Source organism: Harpia harpyja, chromosome 4, assembly GCF_026419915.1.
Source record: "Harpia harpyja isolate bHarHar1 chromosome 4, bHarHar1 primary haplotype, whole genome shotgun sequence".
Taxonomy (NCBI): Eukaryota; Metazoa; Chordata; class Aves; order Accipitriformes; family Accipitridae; genus Harpia; species Harpia harpyja.
Window position 1 is genome coordinate 64951724 of NC_068943.1, and position 9474 is coordinate 64961197.

Here is a 9474-nt window from a genome sequence, read left to right on the forward strand (position 1 = left end):
TGCGTTCCCACCTCAGCAACTCTGGGATTGTGAGAAATAACACGTTTCTGTTGCGAACAGAGCTCTCGCTGAGTTTGTGCGCAGCTGCTCAGTGCAACTGTCAGTGAGAGCAGAAGGAGGTGAGCGAACCTGAGAGGGAGCGTGCTGTGCTCGTGGGGTGCTACAGACTGAATACTCGGGGAGGCTCTAGCAGTTACAAGTGCTGGGGCATGAGCCCTTCTCCTTCCCTCCGATGGACCCCTGCCAGCTCCTCTCCTGCCAGCTGACCTGATTCACTGTCCTCCCAGTTGATTTGTTCCCTTCCAGCTTATCTCCTCCACCCTGGCACCCTTTTGCCGGTTTTTGGTTTCTCAGTCCTTTCATTGCCATTTCCCTCCCTGCCATTTCCCTCTCAGGCTTTTCTGTGTAAAAGGAAGATCACGCAAGCAAGAGCTGATACCTGACTGCTGCGTATCAATCCGCTTTGAAGTGATGGTCAGTATGGGTTGTGTTGACTAGTAAAATGAGAGGCTGTGTCTGGAAATTAATGTCTTGCTTGTTTATCTAATTCCACTTTGCAGAGGAAGATTAGAAACTAAAAAACTGCATACATTAAATATATGACACCTGTTACTATAGTGGAGATCCTGATGGACCTCTCTCCCCAGTTGCCGTTTCCATGTGTTCCACACTAGTTTCTGTCCCAATTAGCTGTCTCTGTTGCTCCGTGTCTCCTCCCTCCAGCTCCTGTGGGTTTGCCCCCTGTGCCATCTGCATTAGAAATGAGGCACTTGGTGCCCTTGTCCAGATACAAAGGCCCACTCTGTGGGTGTGGTGAGAAAATGAGGTTGCTAGCCTCAATTCTGGCTCCACGGACAAAAAATAGCTTCCCAAACTTCAAAGCCATGGTCACAAGGCAAGTAATCCTGCTCGCTCATGGGCTTAAATATACATGCAGTGATGAGAGGACCTGTAGCAAGTTCAGGTACTCAAATGGGCAATGTCTGTCCTGTCAATGAATTTTGGCCAGATTTTTCACAGAGATCGAAAAGGTACTTTGATGAAAGATCACACTGCTTTCTCTAACTGGAAATTTTTCTGCATTCAGTTGAAACTTCTTGAACTCCTGTGGATAAACATTGTTGGCACTTTAAGCAGAAGTGGGGGGACAAGGCCTTCTGGTGTTTTTTCATTCCCCCACCCTTGTTCTTGGAAATGTCCCAGCTGACTTGGCTTAAAGCCTGAGGAAGACTTAAGCCTGGCTTCTAGACCGGAAACCTTGTCACAAGTGGTTAAAGTATGTCAATGTTATAAAGAGTGAAACTAGCCCCTCAATTTCAGTGTCTCCTTTTCCATTTTCTTTTTTTTCTTGAAGACAAAAAACCCGAACACATTTGCATATCTTTGCTTGCTGCCAGAATTTGGCACTGCCCATATGCTTTGCTATCACCTCTAATCTAATCTCTAAGAATCTAATTTTAGCGGGACAGGGCCTCTCTCATTTACATGACAGCAAATTTGCATTAGCCCTTAACTTCCGTAGATTTACTCCAGATTGATTCTACAAGAGAGTGGTTAAGAGCAGAATTTAACTGCTATCCAACGTGGCTAAAAGACTGATTTGGTTGAATAATTTTGTCTTTATTATAAAACATAGTTCAAGAAGTGAAGTTATATATACAATGGAAAAAGTCAGAATACCATTTACGATTATGTTAATTTTGCAAAAAAATCCAATCCTTGATAAGTTGATTTATACTCCTTTTTAGCTGTTGGGGCTATGAGATGGTGTCGGGATTAGCTCCTGCCTTTGTCAAACAAACAAGCCTGGGAAAGAGATGATAATCTTTCCTGGTAAGATGCTGTGTGGCAAGTGTTAAGGAGCAACTTGCTTCTCCAAGGAACTTGCTGGCAGGCTTGGAGTGTTTCTTTGCTTCTTCACCCGACCTCCTTAGCCCCAGAAGCCCAGTAGAAGGGAGGGGATGCTAAGCGTGACAGGGTTGGGGCTGTTAACTGGCTCAGATGCATCAGTTTGGGACTGCAAACTGGTCCTTTTTTATTTTTTACCTTTCCCTGACCACAAGAGATGCAATTGAAATCAAGTCATAGTCATGCTTTTCAGCCATCTCCCTCTCAGTCTGAGTACTGCTCATGTTTCTAAGAAATATGTTTATTTTATGGAACAGTCCACATGTATGCATGTGTCCATGAATGCACACAGCTTTTGGCTTCAACACTATCTGTAATCCTATGCTCCTTTCTCAGTCTAAGTTGCTGTTGACTTCCGCTGGAAATTCTCCTGAGTGAGGCACGCAGTGTTTATGCCCGACGATGGTGGTACATTGACTACACTTGGGTGGTGACTATTATTGGGTGTGTTAACGGGCGAAAAGTGAGTTAGGTGGACTGCATAGATATTACTACAGATCATGTTTATTGTCCACAAGCAATAAAAAACCCCGTTTGGACAAAACGGAATTTGATTTTAGTTTAGAACATCAGGCTGCTGACACGTCTCCCCTGAATCTGTGCCTGCTATTAGTGAAGACAAAAACTTTTCTGATACTTTTACTCCCACCAATAAAGAGAGCAATTGCCTCAGAAAATGATAGCCCATGCTTTACTCTGTAAATAGTTTAAATCAGGAGTGTAAATAAAAGACTCATTTCAATGCAGATAGTATCAGACATTGCCGAATGTATTCCTAAAGAACAACGTGAACATGAGGAGGGAACTGGGAAGTTCAGAGATGTGGCCATGATCCAATACAGCTTTGCAAAACTGATCTTTCTATGGAAATACTTAAATGGTTGTAATTAAACATGCAGGGAGCCTGCCCTGGGCAATTTTTAAATTATAGATGGAAAAGACAAACTTACACTGTTACTCAGAAAACATTTCAGGAAATTTTTGCCTTTGCATTAATTCAATAAAACAGTAGCGGCTTAATATTCTTCAGTGGAACTTCAACAAAAAGTGCTTGAAAATATTAAAAGATGCTATCAGACTTACGTTTTGAAATCCAGATGTAGAATGAGAAAGGCGTTGTTTGTGTTTTGTGTTCACTATAGGAACAGACCTGTGTGCCTTGTGTATCCTGAATGCCAGCCACCTTGCAGTCATGAGTAAGAATTTTTTTGGTTTAACCAATTGATTTAGGGTTAGATCGGGATGCTTTTGTTCAGGTAATGTACAGCCTTCTGCCTTTCATGTTTGCAACCTCCTTTGCATACTCATCAGTTCCATGCTGTTGAATCTTTATTCTGCCAGACAGGTTAAAACTCAGGCGCAGGCTGCTAGGTTTTGCCGGTGCAATCAAGAGGCAATGGTCTTGCTGTTCAGCTCAGTAGAAGATAGATGGGAAATAAGTGCATACTGTCCACATCAATGGGAAGACTGCCCGACTTTGCTACCCTCCATGCTGTTATTTAAAAAATTGTAACACGACAGTATCCAAAGGAAAATACAAACAGAACTCATTCATTTGTGATTCTTCCTTTCTGGTTATGAAATTCAGTCACATTTTGAAAACAAAAGAAGTATAGCAATAAGTTAAATAGCATTTTTTCCTTATCTGATATGTGAATCTGTCCAAGCTTTCAAAGAGAAAGCTGAGGAGGGCAAAATAAAATTGTTCTGAGTAGTAGTGAAGAGAGTTTTGATTAATGACTCATGTTCCTCCAGACAGAGTTTATAGGTTATTCCTCATGCTACTAGTTTCCATGTAACAACAGTTACTCATCTTCCCCCATAAAGTACCTCCTGTGAAAGAGCTTCTTCATCACCTTATTTCCTAAGATATTTTTGTCATTTACTATAACAGACTGTATAAATGTTCATGATTTCCAAGGTATGCAAAACGGCAGTTATTTTCAGTCATAAGCTGAAAACAAAGGATCGGATGTTTGTATTTCACTAAGAGCTTGGGTAAGAGATCAACAGATCTCGTTTAAACGGTGGTCTTCTCCAGAACTTTAGAAAAAGAAACATCTCAGAAAGTCCTGCTATTGCTCACAGTGAACTGAAACACCTTAAAAATTGCTTGTTGCATCTTCCTTTGCTCTTTGTAGATTGATTGACTGAACAAAACAAGTAATCTTAAACTCATAAGTAAAACAAATCAGCATCAATCAAAAACCATTCATATACACAGCCGTAATTAGAAGTACACCTTTACAGAGCATTCCCTAAAACACAAGTTCAAGTGAATAAGTACGTATTCTAAACCCTGAAGGTCATTAAACTGTGGATCTTTTGCAAATGCTTTGCCTCTTGCCTCTTACAAGCTGTTGCTAAAAAATGCAAAATTGACCAAGGACAAAGTTCTGATATCCAAGCTCCAGCGTGTGTGTGGATCCTTTGCATATAGGTTCTCTTCAGTGAAAAGGGTGGAAATGGAGATAGACCTCCTTGTCCACCCCACCCTCTTCCACAGCAGCCAGAGTGGCAGTACTATCTGTGCCAGATACATGTGCCAGATCTCTGTGCCAAATCCCTGTGCCACTATCTGTCCCACCTGCAGCTGACCCTCATCTCCCCCACGTCATGGTTGAGTTGAAGCAAGTCTTCCTCAGAAGACTCTCTTCACCGTTGCAGGCCAGTGCATAGATAGCTATACACACACTCTGCTCTGGATTTTATCAATAAGGAAATTCCAAAGTAAGTGGTCTTCTCCCAGCAAAATGCCTCAGACTGCTGAATCTACCATGCTGCCAATAATCACTCTAAAAATAAACTGCTTATTTTAAGGACTAAGAGCAGGAAAGCATGGTAAGCCTCCCAGTGACCACTCTTGTTAGTACCTTTACCAGAGTTGTTCCCTGTCTCTAATTCAACTAAGACGACTAATTATGATTCACCATCATATTACATCAGGTGTTATATGTAGGAGAATATGGCATGTGGTCTTGATTTGACTCCATCTACGGATATTACCAAAACCCGTAAAGTTAAACATTGCAATAAGGGAAATGAAAATCATTCTTCCACCCTCAAAAGTCACAGCTGCAGAGCTATTTTGAATGGTGTATTTACAAATCCTGATTTGCATAGTCCAGACAGCAGGCCCAAGCACTGACTACAGCCAAGAGCACTCCTCCTGTTTTGTAAAACCAAATCCAAGGTGAGTTCACCGAGACGGAAAAATCTAACCTAGACAGAGAAGTAATAATCATAACAACACTATCCCCAGCTGAGCGTGACCCAGGGCACTCACTGAAGCACAAAGAGCTCTGAGAAATGTTTGAGGCCAACAGTGTGCAATATGAAGTGTGCCTCTGCATGAAGATCCTCTGCTGGTGGAAATCAGTTAATGCCTCCTCAAGAGGAAAACAACTGACATCCTTCCTGAAGAGACTTAATTTATCCTGTCCTCAGAAAACAACACCCAGAATATCAGAAGGTTGCACCCAAGGATTAAGTGGGATCAAGAGCAGCCTGAATGGATTGACCAGGAATTGTCTATCACTCTGTTGTCTTTTGGGGGAGGGTTAGCAGAGGAAAATAATGATTCAGTAAGTCATTTGTATGCGTAGGTCTCACTGAGCTGGTTAAGCCATTTTCTGTCTTTCATCCCCTTCTCTTTATTAATTTATTTGATAGCTAAGCAGTACGGTGAGACATAGCAAGAGAAATCCTGCTGTGCAAAGGAGAAAGGATCTGACAAGACTCCCAGGAGGTCTCTCATGAACCTTCAGAAAACCAGGATCATGGTATGCTAAAAAAATGTGCCTGTCCTGCAAACCAGACTTGTTAACTTGTTTATCAGAAACATTTATAACCTTAAGATACAGCCCTGTAGAACAGAAATGTGTCTAGGAAACACCTGAAACAGGAGGGAAACATATTCCTGCCTGGGTCCCCAGAGTAAAACCTGCCCTTCATACTACGGCACCTGGCCTAGAAACTGCGGTCAGGTGTCTCAGTTATGTCCCCTGCTGCTATATGTATCATTCCTGGCCTGAGAAGTAGTATAATGATGCAATCTCAGCTGGGTTTAGGTCAGACATCTGTATTTGTGTGTGTGTTCACAAATGATTTTTGAGCAGCTGCAGGTTTTTTAAGGCTGGTTGGTGGAGGCACTACCATATTTGGATGGCTAACATGCCTTTAAAAAGTCTGATCTTAAGTCACCTGTTCAAGTGTTCATGTTTTGACACCACCACCTATTTTAGGTGTCTTCCTAAAATGGAGGCCTCCAATTCACTTTGGAAGATCTTGTTGTTATTAGTGCCCTTGCTCAGGTGGCTAGAAAACCACACATAATTATTAATGTAGGTGTCCAGAGTCAGTCATATCTTAATAATCGGAGAAGCCTGAATCTGGATAACTTATATTGTCAGGGCTCTTCATCGCATGTGCAATAAGGCTGGAGCCACCACACACAGGGCAGAGTTCACTGCAGACACGTAGATTGAATGGCCATCGCACAGGTAGGCATGGCACGTCCAGAATTGTACTTAAAGTGTGCTTGCTGTGGGGATCACCTTTCAGACCGTGGCCTAACTTGGCCTGGTTAGCACAGGGAGCACTGCCATCTAGAAATTACATGTGCAAAAATATGGGCATACGCAAGAAACCATGAATAAAGAAGCCATGCATTTAAAGGTTTTGCCATAACGTAATCAATGCAGATGTTATATTGCTCTGTTACATCCCCATAGGAATTGATATGTTATGGTAATGTAACAAAGAAAAAGAAAAACTTTGCAAATACTTACTAAATCATAAGAGACAGTTGAAACAGTCATTCAAATGAATGGAGAAGGCTTAGTTCCATATAAATAATGAATGGCTTCTCTTGTCTTGAACTCCTGAAAGAGATGGCAAGTATGTAAGAGGGAGTGGTGACACTGTAGCAGAGTTTTGTTAAGGAAGGAGAGATGCCTGAAGGCAGGGTTTTTGTCCTAATGGTGGGAAAAAGTGCTTCCAAGTGGAGCAGGAGCACGCACGGCTGATGGGACATGGTACTTCCCATCAGCTGCTTTGAGCTGCAGCACGCACCTGAAATGCAGTTGTTGGCATTAAAGGGTAGCTGGATGCTGTTTGATAGAGGAGGTGCCACGGCTGGCCGCTGCACGGCACCTGACTTGAGTCAGTGGGGTTTGCTGGTTTGTGGTAAAAGTCTGAGGGTGCCTGAGACTCAGTAGAGGCAGAAGACCTTTGGCACTGCAATACTGAGGGCTGCTGTACCACAGCGAGCAGCTCAGGAGGGTGGAAGTCCCCCCGGGTCCCTTCGTCCCCTTTGAGTGAGCGGCAGTGTGGCGAGTACCCAAACTGAGGTTCACAGCAGCTGGAGAGGGCCCTAGGAGGTGGGCTGATGGGTTTGCCATGGATCCTGAGTGCCTCTGCACCACAAGTCTGGTCTCTCTCAGGGTTAGGGGTGAGCTGTGCATCTCCACTCTACAGGTACAGGGAGGCCAGACCCTCCGGGGTAATGGTCAATAAAACATTGACCATTGAAACATACACATCCTGCTAAGAGCCTTTGGCACCTGCACAGACATTCGTTCCTGGATAAAGGAATTTAAGTCCCTCATGTCTTAAGTGGATACGGTCCTTCCAGGATCAAGTGGTAAAGGTGGTTATTGCCACCATTTCCATGTTTAATTGAACTCGGCACGGAGTGTCACAGAATCAGAAGTGTTGGTTAAAAGAGTTAGATCATAGAATCATAGGATCATTTAGGTTGGAAAAGACCCTTGAGACCATTGAGTCCAACTGTAAACCTAACACAGCTAAGTCCACCACTAAACCATGTAATCAAACCGCCTGCCTTGGCATGGTCCAACCTCCCAGGTTTGGCATGGTTTGAACACCCTTTGTTGCCTGGGCTGCTCCTGAGCACACCTTCCCAATAGTCTTGGGTAAGAAACGTGCACTTGGGCGTCACCTGTCAGCAAAGGCAGGGACAGAACTGGACAGCTTCAAATGTCTTGTCATCCTGTGCAAGTCAGGCTGACTTGTTTTTCTGATTTGTTTTCCTGAATCTATGCTGCTCCTTGGACACCAGGTGGGAGGTTTGGCTGGCCCGTGGACAGCTGTAGTTGGAAGTAAGTACTAATGAACATCTGCAGAGGAAATGGGAGTAGGTCATTCATGAGGAGCAGCAGTAAAAAGGAAAGATTAAAAAGTATGTTGGAATACAGTCCTTGGCTGGAACAGGGTTACCAGGAGAAGGGTTTCCTGCATTGCTGCAGCAAAAAGGAACCAGGGAGACTCTGAAGTGTCTCAGCATCATCTGGAGGATGTAAAAGAACAGGTAACAATGTGTTTTGTGCTGGTTCCTGCAGAGTGTGATACAAAGCCAAGTACCCTGATGGCTACCTCTCCTGCAATGTAGACTTTCTGAGATTACTAAGTGCAGCCTGTATTTGCTGTGTCTGGAGGTAACGGGAGGGTAGGGCATTCGAAGTAACTGGATCAGTGCTGATTGGCCTAGAGTTTTAATAAAATAATTCCTTGGATTTTTCTTTCATTATTTTTTTTCTTTCCTGTCAAACTCCCCGACTGCGATAAGGCTTTGCTTCCAATATTCCAGTAATGCTTTGGATCCCGTTTAAGGAGATGATTTGCTCTTTCATCTGGTGAAATCCCTCGTGAAGCCTGCAGGTGGATGTCTCAGGCCATGTCTCACCTATGACTATGTATCTCAGGAACAGGACATGACACACTACTTCTTGAAGACAGCTGCTAATTTGCAAAGATATTGGCCATGATCATAGGCATCTTACTGTGGACAAACAAGGGAATTAGAATAAATTAATAGATTAATTAATAGTCTGTATTCTACTGCCCCTGCATGCAATAATTTTTACTATGATGCAAGCAAGTCCCTTGAAACCCGTGGAAGTGGAGAGTGATTTTAAAGCTCACAGAAGCTGCAGCACAGTGAATGTATGCATATGGAGAAGTTTAACACTGCAAGAGTTTAATGAGGCTACCCATTAGAAATTAGGTATATGAATCACAGCCTTGTTTTTCAGAGGCTAGAGGATAAGTTTGCATCTGTAGTAGTAACAGCAATAACCTAAACAGAATTTTAGCTTCCATCAGAGTTGTTCAGAAAATGAGCAGTTATCATAGCTTCTTATTAAAGGTTCTCTTGATTTTATCCTGTCTGCTAACTGCAGTATCAGACTGCTAACCCTTGAAATCAAGTTTTTACAAGTATTTTGTTGCTGTAGGAAATTAAAAAAAATGAATAGCCTATGAAGAAGCCATAATGGTGTAATTTTGAAAGCATTAGCTGTAACTCAGACTGTTAACTTCTGCAGGAAACAAGCATAATTGCTACTCTATTTCCATACAATGGTAAAGAAATCAATATGACCACACAAATGCCTGATAGCATGAATCCTTTGTCATTATAAATTCTATTAAATCTGATTTTTAAAATGTCAACAATTCACTCTCTGCAGGAAACTGCAACTTCTGCATTACATTTATCAGCATCAGTGTCATATAAAACACATTAGAGCATCTTAGCTTTAGAAA